The sequence below is a fragment of the Pongo abelii genome, chromosome 8 (genome assembly GCF_028885655.2).
Source record: "Pongo abelii isolate AG06213 chromosome 8, NHGRI_mPonAbe1-v2.0_pri, whole genome shotgun sequence".
NCBI lineage: Eukaryota > Metazoa > Chordata > Mammalia > Primates > Hominidae > Pongo > Pongo abelii.
In genome coordinates this window covers 64091534-64106084 of record NC_071993.2, presented here as the reverse complement: position 1 = coordinate 64106084, position 14551 = coordinate 64091534, and the positions used below count along the sequence as shown (strand labels likewise).

The 14551-nt window shown below is 43.6% G+C and overlaps 1 long non-coding RNA gene and 1 pseudogene across 1 annotated transcript; one reads left to right on the top strand and one right to left on the bottom strand.

Annotated features, from left to right (window-relative positions):
* On the top strand, positions 1–13791 carry LOC134762050 (uncharacterized). Its single transcript, XR_010141547.1, has 2 exons — positions 1–1267; positions 12140–13791. It is a non-coding gene; the product is annotated as an uncharacterized LOC134762050 (long non-coding RNA).
* LOC100458791 (small ribosomal subunit protein eS12-like) lies at positions 9775–10188 on the bottom strand (annotated as a pseudogene).
* Positions 13792–14551: the final 760 nt, after the last annotated feature.

Here is a 14551-nt window from a genome sequence, read left to right as displayed (position 1 = left end):
AAGCGATTCTCCTGCCTCGGCCTCCTGAGTTGCCGGATCTACAGATGCCCACCACCACGCCCGGCTAATTTTCATATTTTTAGTAGAGACGGGGTTTCACTATGTTGGCCAAGCTGTTCTCGAACTCCTAGGCTCAAATGATCCGCCCGCCTCGGCCTCCCAAAAAGTGCTGGGATTACAGGCGTGAGCCACCGCTCCCGGCCCGATTTGCGTTTTAAAGTCGCTCCGAACAATAAAAGCGGGGAGGAATGGAGGGGAGGCTCCGACGTTCTGGGCAGGTGTGCTGTGCCGAGCAGCAACCGCGCCTTGGGACAGCCTGGCCCCGGCCTCACAACGGGCCCCGGGCGCTCAGTCATATTCCGTGGCCGCTCCAACACCCCCTACCCCCACCAGCAGGCGCGGCTCTCTTTCGGGGCTGGACCGCATTTTTTGGACATGAGTCGGCGAGTAAGGGTGAAACTCAGTCCAAAGTCTCCAGAGCGGATCGGAGAAAACGCCGCCTGGAACAAAAGAGCAGAGGATCAGAGGCACCACCAGAGACTCTCAGAGTGGGTTATTACCCTGGTGGGGGCGCAGCGGGACTTGGGGCACGGGTGTGAAGCCCCCAAGAAATCGGTGTGAATTTCCTAGGGAGGTAAAGTCTCCAGGCGCTCTCTTTGGGCCCGGGGATTGGTCCGGGAAGGTCTCCTGGCGCCTACCCAGCCCCCGCTGCCTGGACGCCTGCGCCCGCTCTGCCGCCCCACAGCGACCGCGAAGGCTAGCTTCTTCGAATGGCCCATTTTTCTCCGTGGCTGAGCGAATGCTCCTAGAATACCACGTTTATAATAAATCATGTAGGATGAAATTCCTGCTGGATGTATACACCTTTCTGCATCAGAGCTCTTCAAACCCAGAATGGTGAATAGCTACCCCTGGCTTACCCTTTTATAATTTTCAACAAACCTGCGTTTAGCCCCGGCTAGGTGCCAGCAAGTTGCTAGGGACTGAGAAGGCTCTGCGGAGGACCCGAGCTGAGGTCCTAATCCTCAAGGCCAATGGCAGGGGTCACCGCCCAGGCACCCCCAGAGAACGCGGTGTGAAGGAAAAGACACCAAACTAGGTGTTCAAATGTGTGGGATCTATTCTAGTTCTGATTCTGACACTTGCAAGTCATGCATCCTCCGATCCTCGGCTTTCTCACCCATAAAATCTTCAACGTGACCTATAAAAATCCATAAAATCACCCCTGCTTCATTGTTTCCCGGGGCTCATAGAAACATCATACGAGGTAAGGGACGGTGAGTGCCTTGTAAAAAATGGTGACGTGCTATACAGCTCTGAGTAGTGTGGTATATAAGCTTCCTTTTTAAAATTTTTAATTTTTAGGGCCAGTGTTGGGATTACGGGTGTGAGTCACCGCATCCGGCCTCTTTTGTTGTTTTCTAATAAGTATATATGACTATCATTTCCCTCAAAAGTCTGCTTTAGCTGAATATCACAAGTTTTAATATGCTATGCTTTTGTTATCACTTACTTATAAATATTTGGATTTTGTTGTTGTTGTTGTTGTTGTTACAGAGTCTCGCTCTGTCGTCCAGGCTGGACTGCAGTGGCAGGATCTCAGCTCACTGCAACCTCCACCTCCCGGGTTCAAGAGATTTTCCTGCCTCAGCCTCCTGAGTAGCTGAGATTACAGGTGCACGCCACCACACCCGGCTAATTTTTGTATTTTTAGTAGAGACGGGGTTTTACCATTTTGGCCAGGCTGGTCTCCAACTCCTGACCTCAAGTGATCCACCCGCCTCAGCCTTCCAAAGTGTTGGGATTACAGGCGTCAGCCACTGTGCCTGGCCAATATTTTGTTTTTTATGTTAGGATTGTATGCTTAATTCATGGATTATTTAGAAGTATATTTTCCATTCTTTTTTTGTTTTCAAACTTCAGTTTTTAAAAAAATAATAATAATCATTTGGGGAGGGGCCCAGTGGCTCAGGCATGTAATCCCAGCATTCTGGGAGGCCAAGGTGGGAAGATCGCTTGAGATCAGGAGTTTAAGACCAGTCTGGGCAACACAGTGAGAGCCCCTCTACAAAAAAAAAATTAAAATAAAAATAAACCAATCATTTTGTCATTGATCTCTAACTTTAATGCTTGGAGATGAGGAAATGTGTTCTTTTAGAATTTGTTAATGCCTCTTTTGTGGCCTCATATACAGACTTTTTTTGGCTGTCCCAATTTTTGTGAACGTCTCTTCACTTTTTACGTGGTTTTTTTTTCTCTGTATCTCTCCATCTAGCTTGCTAATCAGGTTATTTAGATCTTTTATCTCCTGGGTTTTTTTTTTTCTCTCCTGTTCAATCCATTGATTTATGAAAGAGTGGGTTTAACATTTCCCATTTTTATTGTAGTTTGTCAATTTCTCCCTCTAATTTAGTCTGATTTTGCTTTATACTTTTTTTTTTTTGGTTTTTTGATTTTTGTTTAAGAGGTAGTGTCTCACCATGTTTCCCAGGCTGGAGTGCAGTGGCTATTCACAGGTGTGATTATAACTGCGGCCTCAAACTCCTGACCTCAAGCCATCCTCCTGCCTCAGCCTGCTAGGTGGCTGAGATTACAGGCATGTACCACCTCACCTGGCCAGCCTTATAATTTTGAGAGCAAATTATTAGGCTCATACAAATTAATATTGTTTTATCCTTTTATGACTTATTCAGTTTTATTACTTTTTGTATAAATATTGTTATCCTGAGATAGCATTTGTCTAGTATATATTTTATTTCTCCTTTTTTACTCTTTCTGTATTGTTACTTAGGTTTATCTCTTGGAAATGACATATTGTTTTTTACAAGATTTAAAAAGTTCATCTGAGTTTCTATTTCTAATTTGTGAGTTTAACCAGTTCACATTGATAAGAATAACAGAAATATCTGGGCTTATTTCTGCCATCGTTTGTGTTATACGTATGCCCTTGAAATGGATATTCATCTAGAACACATCGATAAAATCCTATAAATTATTACAAACTGGAATTCTTCCATGCCGCTTGGTAAATAGCTGCTCACCTGAGACCCCACAGTGCCTCCACTACTGACCTTCTTCTGATCTGGCAAAAAAGGGTCAATGCTTGTCACAGGGAGACCCTCTAGGACCTTTTCTGAGATTCTAATTAGTCAGCAAACAGGCTATACCAGTGGCTTAATATTTCGAATATCATGTACAATATGCTTTCTTGTTGTTTCTTTTTTCTCTTTCCCTGCATTCCTTTGGATTGTTTGAATTTTCTTTAATAGGAGGGAGGTACAAGAATTACAGATGTATCAATAAATACCAGCCTACTAGTACCTTTACCAGAATATCCCTCAAAAGCTCAAATTTATCATGTCAAGAAATGAACTTTTCCTCTCTAAACCTGCTTTTTCTCCTGGGTTCTGTCCCCCTCTGGGGTACCACAGTCTGACAAGCCATTCCAACTAGAGATCTGATAGCAACTGGATTTCTGTCTGCCAGAATCATTTTTCAAATGCTGTCAATAGAGACGGATTCACCAGGAAACTGCAGAGCCCCTTGCTTGCATGGGCTCCTTACAAGGTCCTGGTGGGAGAGGCTTTAACAATGTTGGACATGGTAATATGCTTTTACAGACTTTGCAAAAGTAAGCTATTTTAAGTGCAAGTGCAGTCATGCGTTGCTTAACGACAGGGATGTGTTCTGAGAAATGCATCCTTGTGTGACTTTGTTGTTGTGCAAACGTCATCAGGTGTACTTACACAAAACTAGATAGTAGAGCCTACTATATGCCTAGCCCCTAGGCTGCTTGGTATAGCCTATTGCTTCTAGGCTACAAGCCATTGCAGTGTGTTACAGTACAGAATATATTAGGCAGTTGTAACACAATGGCAAGTACTTGTCTATCTAAACATACCTAACCACAGAGAAGGTACAGGAAAAATATGGTATGATAATCTGAAGGGACCATCATGGTCCAGCTTATCTGGCTTCTGTCCTGGGGAGGCAGGTGGAGGCAGAACCCCAGCTGCTAGCCAGGGAAGAGCTGCTAGTCCTTCCTGCCCCTGCTGCCTGCCTGTCTTGTGCCCCTGCCTGACCATCATGGTCTCATATGGTCTGTCATTGACTGAAATGTCCTCGTGCAGCACTTGACTGTAGTTAAGATGGCTGACTCTTTCCACTCTGATTTCCCCTCCATCTCATTGCTCCTCATGCCCCTCATGTTGGAGTGGTCATAGGTATTTTTAGGATCTGGCTAGGGATGAGACAGCTTTATGTAGTTTATGGTCACTTCTATGTGTGGTTGCATTACTGCTAGTCTTCCAGCATAGGAATGGCTTCCAGGAATATTGTTCTGATTCAGCCAGCAGGGTCGGAGATGATATCTAAATAATAAACATTTCCCCAGCACCTGTTTTCAGAAATATGTCAGCAGTGGAGAAGAAACAAGTATGGAGCCAGAAACTAGTCTATGGAAAACTCTCTCCCCCATCATATGTATAGAGTTTTAAGCATGTAAGTCTGTTCACATCCATGCCTATTTAAAATGGAAGTTCTCTTCTGTAGAGAACATACTCAATAGTGCAATATATACACTTATAACACACATATATAAATATGTCTTTTTTGAGCAATTTCAGTGAATGTATTTTGTTAGAGCTCCTGTGTAGTAAGGCAGAACTAGAGGAGTATTGCAAATAGAAGTATGCTTTTGTGTGAAATGAGATGTCTTATGCATCTCACTGTATCTGATTACATCTTAGCTTGTCTGATATATTTTATTCCAATGAAGTCCACAAGTTCTAGATGTGCACACTAAGAAAGATTAAATTTTATAACTTGATATGAAATACTAACATCTACAAAGATAACATAAAACTCAATCCACTATTACAACAAGACCGTCCATGATAAACTGGATAATGATTCTATCAATTCGAGAAGTATTAAGATTAGCCACTGCGCAGAAAACTTAAAATGCCCAGTAATCTTACAGCTCATATATGAAACTTGATAGAAATATTTTCAACTTGGACTATAGTCTTAAAATTTTACATGCTAGTACCAATGGGATTAACTATCTGCAGTCAAAATAGCTTACTTCTGCAAATTTGTAAAAAGCATATGGCCGACTTAAGCAGAAAATGCAATTAAAAGGAAAAGAAAAAAAGCATATGGTCACAGTGGAAGAAGGCTGAAATATCTTTCTATGATATCTAAAGAAAACAGTATTAGAAAATCCTCCTTATCTATAGATTTTGCTTCCTGAATATTTGTTGAATCTGACTACTTGTCTCCATCCCTTACATACTGCTGTGGTAATTTTCAGGCACTTGTAGTTTCTAGCCTGGATTTCCGCAAGAGCTTTCTAACTGGTCTTCTTGGCTCTAGTCTCACGCCCCTCAAATCTAACTTCCACAGTGGACAAGATGCACATCTGACTTTGTCACCTTCTTTCTTTCCTTTTTTTTTTTTTTTTTTTTTCTTTTTTTCTTTTAAGAGATGGAGTCTCAGTATGTTGCCCAGGCTGATCTTGAACTCCTAGACTCAAGCGATTCTCCCACCTCAGCCTCCCAAAGTGCTGAGATTATAGGCATGAGCCGCTGCCTATAATCACTTTCTTAAACCATCCTATGTCACTTTCTTAAACCATCAGAGGGTCTCCAGAATAAAGTTAAGCCCCTTAACCTGATACATAAGACTATCATGCCCTGCTTCTCCCTTACAAGTCTTGCCTCTCTCGAAACATCGCATTGCTTGTGTCCCCTCACCCTACCCTGTGGTCTCCTGTCTGCACACCTTCGCTCAGGCCATCTCCCCAGCCTACGATGGCATTTTCTCCTCTTTTCACTTTGGCTGCTCCTACTCATTCTCCAAGATTCTGCTTACTTCTTATCTTTTCTATACATTCTCTGACTTCCCTTTTCACGATAGTGGACTGAGCACATGCTGCCATCTCTCCACCCAGGCCCATCCTCCAGAAATGACAGGGAAGGAAAAAAATTAGTGTTCTCAAAAAGATAACAGGAAATGTTCAGAGAATCAGAAGCACTGACACGTTTCTGAGAAGCCAAAAGCAGACAGGATCTGATTTGATACTGCAGCCCAGCTCATGAGCAGCAGCCAAAGACATACTATAGGTATCCTTGTGTGTATATACTACAGTATATACTTCAATAATGGGACCAGCAACAAGGCATTCCACACCCAGATGTGGTGAATGCTTGGAACAAGATGGGACCAAAGGGCTACTGACAGAGGGTTAAACAAGTATCCCCGTGGAAGGAGCTAGATGAATTGACCCTGAATATCTCCCTCAACCCCACCCCGGCAGACAAGATGACCAGGACAGATGTCTGTCTCCTGGTATGAGCTGTGTTAGGGAATGAAAGACAGGACAGGGCCCCATATGGCTGGCAAAGCCAAGGAAGAGTTAAGTAGCAGCCACATTCCAAAGACCGGCTGTGAGAGCACAGCTGGTCCACCTGATGGTGCCTCTGCCTGTTCTGCACTCTCCTTGAAAGCAACATGGAGCACAAGCTCATCCAGCGACTTACAGCCCTCCCTCACAGCAAGCTAGGCCAGCAGATTTCTTGCAGAAAATCTCATGGGTAAAGTTGAGTTCACTGTCAAAAAATATCATTTGAGAAGCACCACCATGAAAGGGAGACTTCCACCTGAGGAAACATAATAACCATAGCTAATATTTACTGAGCATTTATGTGTCAGGCACTATTGCAGACATAAAGTGGGACTATTTTATGTTTGCAATAGACACATGAATGCCTTATAAGAGTCCTACCTTATAAGAGTTTAAGGTAGGACTATTTTTATTGCCATTTTACAAATGAAGAAACTGAAGTGTCAAGTGATTAAGTAACTTCATCAAAAGTCACATAGCTTAACATGAGAAGCCACAGATTAACCTCAGCTGTCTGGCTCCAGATCTGAAAATTAAACAGAACAAATAGACAACCAGTAATGTGCTTTGAAGTAAGTATAATGAATATTCTCAAATAAGAAAGGATGGGAAAGAATCAATTAGGGATGTTAGAGATGAACAATGTGTTCATTTTGTATTACTGATCATGGGAATAAAAAACAAAAAATATATTCATAGTTTAAACAAATGAAACCACCTGAGTGGATGAGCTACAGAGTGGAATGTATGCAGCTGAAGAGCTGATTAGTGAACTGAAAGATTGGAATCCTCCTGGAAAACAACAGACTGGGATAAATAAATAGAAAGTAGAAAAGAAAAGAAAAGATAATAGACATGGAAGATAGTTCCAGAAGTGCCAATGTCCACCCACTGGGTGTTACCAAAAGAGAGACTGCTAGAGAAATGGATGTCCAATTAAACATGGTTGATTTGCAACACAAATTTATTTCCTCTCCCTCCCCAAATCCTAGTAAAATGGCAGTAGAGGAAGAGCACAGGTAAAATCCTTCAAGGACAATAGGGACAAGAGAGGAGAAAACAGCAACCAAGAATTTGGACATGTATTTTGGAGATAGTGTACAAAGGAGTGGTAATTTGACAGAATGGTGCGTGTTCTCACTTGGATGCCCCAGAGGGAGAAAAGAAGAGGAAGCCAACGGATTCTCCCTACTTCACCCCCAGAGTCTCAGAAAGGATCCACACTTAAAGAGGTGAGGTACAGTGTGAGGCTGTAAACAGGAAAACGGGCATAAATGGAAACCCCAGGCCACTTTCTCTACCCTCTTCAGCCAGGGGTCGCCTCCACCCAGGGAAGAAAGGAGAGTTATTTGTCATATAAATTGAACTGAAAAAACTGTAGAATGGGAGGTCTGAGCCACACAGGTTTGGGAGGAGGAGGTAAGGACAAGTTTAAACACAAGGATTAAGCCACAATCTACATATTGAATGATGGGACCCCAGTCCCCAGAGAATGAGTAACCTAATTTACAATCTACAGGCTAGAGTCCGGAGGATTCATTTGTGGAGAAAAGGAATGTCCCAGACAAAGGGCCTCCAGTGGCTGATGTGTGCTGGTTTCCTCAATGAGGATCTGACCTGATGCTCAGACACTCTGTGGTGAGCTCCATCAGTCAACAAGCCCCACTCCCCCGCAGAGATTGCAGTCAGTGTTTTGTGCCTCACCCCCAAATGTGAATACACAGCTAGGGGTCACCACCTGGGAGGAAGGCCTCCAGCAAGGGTGACCAACCTTCCTGGCTTGCCAGGGACCGAGGGGTTTCACAGGACATGGGACAGTCAGTACTACTATGGTTTGAGTTTGTCCCCACCAAAACTCATGTTGCACTTTGATCCCCAACGTGTCAGTGTTGGGAGGTGTGCCTGGTGGGAGGTGTTTGGGTCATGGGGGCAGATCCCTCATGAATGACTTGGTGCACTGCAGCTCTCTCAAGAGACTGGATTTAGTTCTCATGGGAATGTTCCTGCAGGAATGGGTTGTTGTAAAGCCAGGATGCCCCTCGGGTTTTGTCTTCCCACGTGTCCACTTACCATTGAGATTTTCCACCATGTTATGACATAGCACAAAAAGCCTCCACCAGAATCTGAACAGATGCTGACACCATACTTTTTGCACTTCCCAGCCTGCAGAACTGTGAGCCAAATAAACCTCTTTTCTTTACAAATTCCCCAGCCTCAGCTATTCTTCTATAGCAACACAATATACTAAGACAAGTACTAAAATAAGAAAAATCTCTGCCGAACCAGAACAAGTTAGTCGTCCTATTCTAGCATGTGCAAGCAATGTCCATTTGCATGGCCTTGCTTAATAATTTGCAAGCCTGACCTATATTCACAGCTCACAGGCTGGGAACACAGTCATCTGCTGTAATTTATATAATCTTGTGACAACACCTGCCAAAAATCATATTAAATGGCTTGTGACTTTTCTTGATCCTCTTCCAGCCTTTGACACAATATATAAGGAAAAATATGAACTATCCTGCTTGTAATTTCCAGTGGGCAACACAAAGATGTGTCCTGGATCCTTTTATTTTTAACTTGAAACCATATTGAGATAGCCCATTAGTTTGCTTTCCTACTGACCCACATAACGTTAGGCACAGTGCAGGCTACTGACCAGCATCAGCTTCAAAGGATCAGTATCTGTGCCCTGCAGGTTGTTGCATATGGTAGGGCCCCGCCACCCTGCTCTGCACTGGAGCACAGAAGGTCAAGCATTCTCTCAGATGCAAATAACCTGATGTGGGTATCATGGACTAGGAGTAGTTTTAGTAGACAATGAATACTGCTATCTAATGACCTCCAGAAACAAGGGCTACCAAATCTGGATCTGAAATAATCATTTTAATGGAAATCCCCCAAATTTAGGGAGATTTATGGGAAATAATGATAAACAATAAATCATCTTATTTAGTTAGTTTGGGAGTACATTTCACAACCAGTTTTAACAGGGCTTATTGCTCAAAATTAGATGTGCCACAGGTATGTGTGTGTGTGCACATGTATATGTGTATGTGTAGCCAAACAAGATATTAGTTACATGCCTGCTTTACATTTTTTCTGGGCTGTTTTTATTGCTGTTGCATTTTATGATGTGGAATTGTAGGGAATCAGTTACCCATTCATTGCCTTGTTAGGGAACTCTCAAATTTCCTCCTGAAGAGAATCTTGGCTCTGCCTGCAGGGACTCCCTTGATGCACTTTGGAGGGGATGTGGGTTGGCCTTCTCTTCAGAAACACGTTGACTTCTTCTTTCTTTCTTTCTTTCTTTTTCTTTCTTTCTTTCTCTCTCTCTTTTTCTTTTTTCTTTTCTTTCCGTGTGTGAGGCAAAGATTTATTTCTTCATTTCTTGCATTTGAAGTACTCTTCGATGACATCCTTGGCCTGAGACTCCTTCCATATTCCTTAACTACTGCACAACTGCAACCAACCACTTTACAGCGTTTCCCCTCTCTGTCAGTTGTACAGGGGCCTTCCCATTCCCCTAGTTTCTTGTTGTCATCACCCTTGATTAGGTTGATTTGGTGTTCAGCACAATGGACCTTCACCAACTTGACATACATAGGCTTATCACAGTTGGATGCAAGCACACAAAGGTGGGCTTGGCACTTGTCTAAGGCTTTGGAAGCTTCGTGAATTCCACATGCTAGGCCATTGTGGATGAGGGCAGTCTTCAGCACTTCTTGTAAAGCACTATTAACGTCCATTACACCTCCAGCAGCAATGCCTTCCTTGGCCATGATGGTGGGCTACAGGTGAAGCCCAATCTCAAGACTCCACCTCCACACATCTCGGCGGCAGCAGGGAAAGAGAGGAATGTTCTTTCTGGTGGATGAGTTTTCATAAGAGGATCTATTTCAAGCCACAGCTCAGTTTGTTATTAAGGTATATGGCTCGTCTCTTAATTGGCAATGGAAAGTTCCAGCATTCCAAGTAGAATCTCAACCTCAGAGCCACACTATACTTTTCAAAAGCTTGGCTAAGAGAAATGCTACTCGTGGATAAGTACCTGCAGAGTACATGCTGTATTCAATCCTCTGGACAAATATTCTTAAATCTATTACCAATTTAGCCAGAGCCGTGAACCTGTGAGCTTGACTGCTTCCCACTGACTCCTTGAAGAATGACTTTTAATGCTTTGTGCTTTGGTTGAGGGACATGATACACATTATTCAAAGCATGGTTTTGAACACTGATCCCTATCTGTTGCAGGGATATTGTTGAGGATATGGCTTCTCTATGAAGCCTCTCTATGAATGCCTAGAGGAGAATATGCTCTTTGGTCCTCAATATCTGGAATAGTTGTGCTTTTTCTTAGCAACCCGCAAATATTCTGGATCTCATAATGTGTCATATATCCCTCTCCCCGTCAGCAGCTAGGATCTTAGAGCCAAACCAGTGAACAACCATGAGCCCACACAAAGAGGACTAATCACAGTTGGTGAGGTGGAATCAGAGCCTGGGGTATAGGCAAGATGCCGTAGTGGCTCAATCTGCCATGGGCAGATCCAGATGTTGAGTGTCAGGGAACCCCCTCCCTAGGGGAGGGTTGGTGATGAACATGGATCCTCCAAACCTCCCTAATGCAGGTGCCGGTAGGCCATCACTGCCCCTGAGGGTTAGAGTTGGGTTTAGGGTTAGGTACATTAGGGTGATGACATGGCACACCTGCTCCTATACCTACACCCTTCTCTCCAGCTCTCTATCCTTTACTAACACACATGGATGGCATTGTTGGGAGCAGCAGGAACTGCATGTGAGTCAAATGCCATGTGCTTTCCATTGTTTCAGCCATCACAGTCCCCAGGAGTAGGTACATTCACACCCCAAAGTTCACTTCTATTATGTGAGCCAGGGAAGCAGTATACTAGACATTAGCAGTGTGGGCTCTGGAATCGGGGGCCAGTTTCTAATCCTGTCTCCACCTCTCACTAACTGAGAGGCCTTGGTTGAGACATTTAGTCTCTTTATCTATAAAACAGGAACAAAGCACTGCTTACAAACACTGCTGTGACAAGAAACACGTTACATAACCACTGTGAACCATTTAGAACAGAGCTTAACCCAGCAATAAATGCTACAAAGAAATATATTGTGGTGGTGAAGACTTTGGTTTTTGGAATTGGATACACCTGGGTTCAAATTCCAGCTCTTCCAGGGTCAACTGTGAAAACTTGGGCAAGTTTCCAACTTCATTAATCTTCACCTTTTCCAACTGCAAAATGGGGCAAATAGTGCATACAAAACTCATGGCCCACTGCTTGAGATGAAGTGTGTGCTCCATAAGTGATAGCTTTAGCCACTTGTTATTTTACTGCTATACCAGAGAGAATGCAGCTCAAGCTAAACAGGCAAGAGGGAACATCTAAGGCGATTCTGCAGAGCTGCCGACCCTATGCGGCAACTGACCTCCATCTCCAACACATGGTAGTAATAGCTACTTAGATGGATTGTGTTCTATGTGCTAGGCAATGAGCTGAGAGTTTTTATATTTTTGTTTTACCTGGGACTAGGTATGGTGGATCTCAATATTTTGGGGGCCACAAGTACTGTATCAGCCTGGTTCCAATCAAGAGATAGAAACCACAAGTGATTTATGCAATGGAAGTTTAATATAAAGAGTTATTCAGCTATGATAAAAGAGCAACTGTATGATGTAAAGAGAACCTTATAGGGCTACTCTCCCTACAGGTGGAGAAGAGTACCCAAGTAGGACAATCTTGGAACGGGGCCCCCCTCCCCAAGCTGGAGATCAGACATTGTTGGAGAAGGTATCATTGCAGCCCCCTACATGGCAGAGAGATTCGCTGGGTTGCATGGTCTAGAGTTGGTTGCAATTATTGGACAAGCAGGAAACAAACCTTCACAGCCCATGCAAGCCACACTGCTGGGTTACTGCTGCGTCGAGTGTATGAGCATGCAGAATGATTGGGTCTCCAGTATGGACAGAAGGCATGGATCGCATGGTGCCTGTGTTGGGAGGATACTAAGAGGATGATCACCACGCCAGGCCAAGACTAGTTGCCTGGGACCTTCTGGGCACATGACTCCAGCAGAGTACCACTGGATCTCCTCACACCAGCCAGACCCAGGAAGAGAAGCTCCTTTCACCTGCACTGTTCTCTCAGCACCCTCCACTGATAAAGCTTCACGTTATGCTTAGTGTAGAGGAGAAATGCTCATGGGAATCCTGTCCATTATCACAGAGCAGGTATTAGTGGGTAAATATGGAGTTGAGAAGTAATAAGTTGTAACTGGCATAGATATCATGGGGGCATTTGAAGAATGCTGTGAACACATATGCATGGGTCCATGTATTCATGCGTGTGCACATATGTGTAATTATTCACACAATTCATGGTGGATACTACTTCGAGGGTGTTCACAGACCCCAGGTAGAGAGTGCCTGGAGGGAAAATTATCCAAGGCAGGCCCATTCATAGTTCCAGGGCAGCCAGAAGAAAGCCTCCATTAAGCACCAGAAGTCTCCGGGGCAGGTGGGGCCAGGCAGCATGAAAGAATTGGCTGCAACAGCTCCAAACCCTGTCCCAATTATGGAGGATGACTTTTCTTTCTCCTCCTTCTCCATTCCCTTCCATATTGCTCATGCATCCAAAGGGAGACCTGAAGACGCTCTAGCAGGGCAAGGCCATTTTCTTTTGGCATTTTTCTCTCCCCAAAGTCTAGCTGATTATCAGCTTAGACACACAGTAGGCTATGTGCTATGAACAACAGGCATCCTGGGTTATTTTACAAACTCATGGATAGTCATTTTGAAACCGCCTTTGCAAAATTATGACTGAGACAGTGAAAGAGAGCTAACTTAACCAACTCCATCTTGTTTCTAACCTCCAAGCTGTCTTTGTTCATTCCTGGGCATAGGCTGAACTAACTTTGGGAGAAACTTAGTTTGTAGTTATAGTTTAAACAAAGACGGTAACAGCCCTTTCCCAAAGCAGACCTCTTTCTTGTCTGGGGACTAGACTAACATTAGCCACAGGATTAGAAATTATGGTTTAGGAGTCGTGCAGCTGGAGGCTACAAGATTCTGACCCTCCCTAAACTGCTCCTAAGATCAGTGCTTGAGACATTTTGCAGACCCTGCACTTGCTGGATCAGCTGGCACCACACAGATGGATAAACTGGCTCGTCTGATCTTGTGGCCCCACCCAGGAACTGACTCAGCGCAAGAAGACAGCTTCGACTTCGTATGATTTCATCCCTGACCAATCAGCACCCCTGGCTCACTGGCTTCCCCCTACCAAGTTATCCTTAAAAATTCTGCTCCCCGAATTCTCAAGGGGACTGATTTGAGTTATAATAAAACTACAGTGTCCCGCGCAGCCGGCTCTGCGTGAATTACTCTTCTTCTATTGCAATTGCCGTCTTGATCAATCAGCTCTGTCGAGGCAGCAGGCAACGTGAACCCCTTGGGTGGTTACAATTTTGCTCCTTCAACGAAACTCCAAGTTCCTTGTTGATAGTGGCAAACACCAGTTGCCATATTTTCTACTGTTCCTGGCACAAAAAGTCCCTGTTCATGGCCTTGCTGGACATAAGGGCCCAGGTGCTGAAAAGTTACCTCCTACCTCACCCCAACCTCATCAGCAGGGCTGGATACTGGCAGTGGGCAGAGGAATGAAATTTATTTATTTATTTTTGAGATGGAGTTTCGCTCTTGTCGCCCAGGCTGAAGTACAATGGCACCATCTCAGTTCACTGCAACCTCTGCCTCCTGGGTTCAAGCAATTCTCTTGCCTCAGCCTCCTGAGTAGCTGGGATTACAGGTGCCTGCCACCACACCCAGCTAATTTTTGTATTTTTAGTAGAGATGAGGTTTCACCATGTGGGTCAGGCTGGTCTCGAACTCCTGAACTCAGGTGATCCACCCACCTCGGCCTCCCAAAGTGCTGGGATTACAGGCATGAGCCACTATGCCCGGTCTTTTATTTTATTTTATTTTATTTTATTTTATTATTTTATTTTATTTTATTTTATTTTATTTTATTTTAATATTTTATTTATTTTATTTTATTTTATTTTATTATTTTATTTTATTTATTTTATTTATTTATTTATTTTATTTTATTATTTTATTTATTT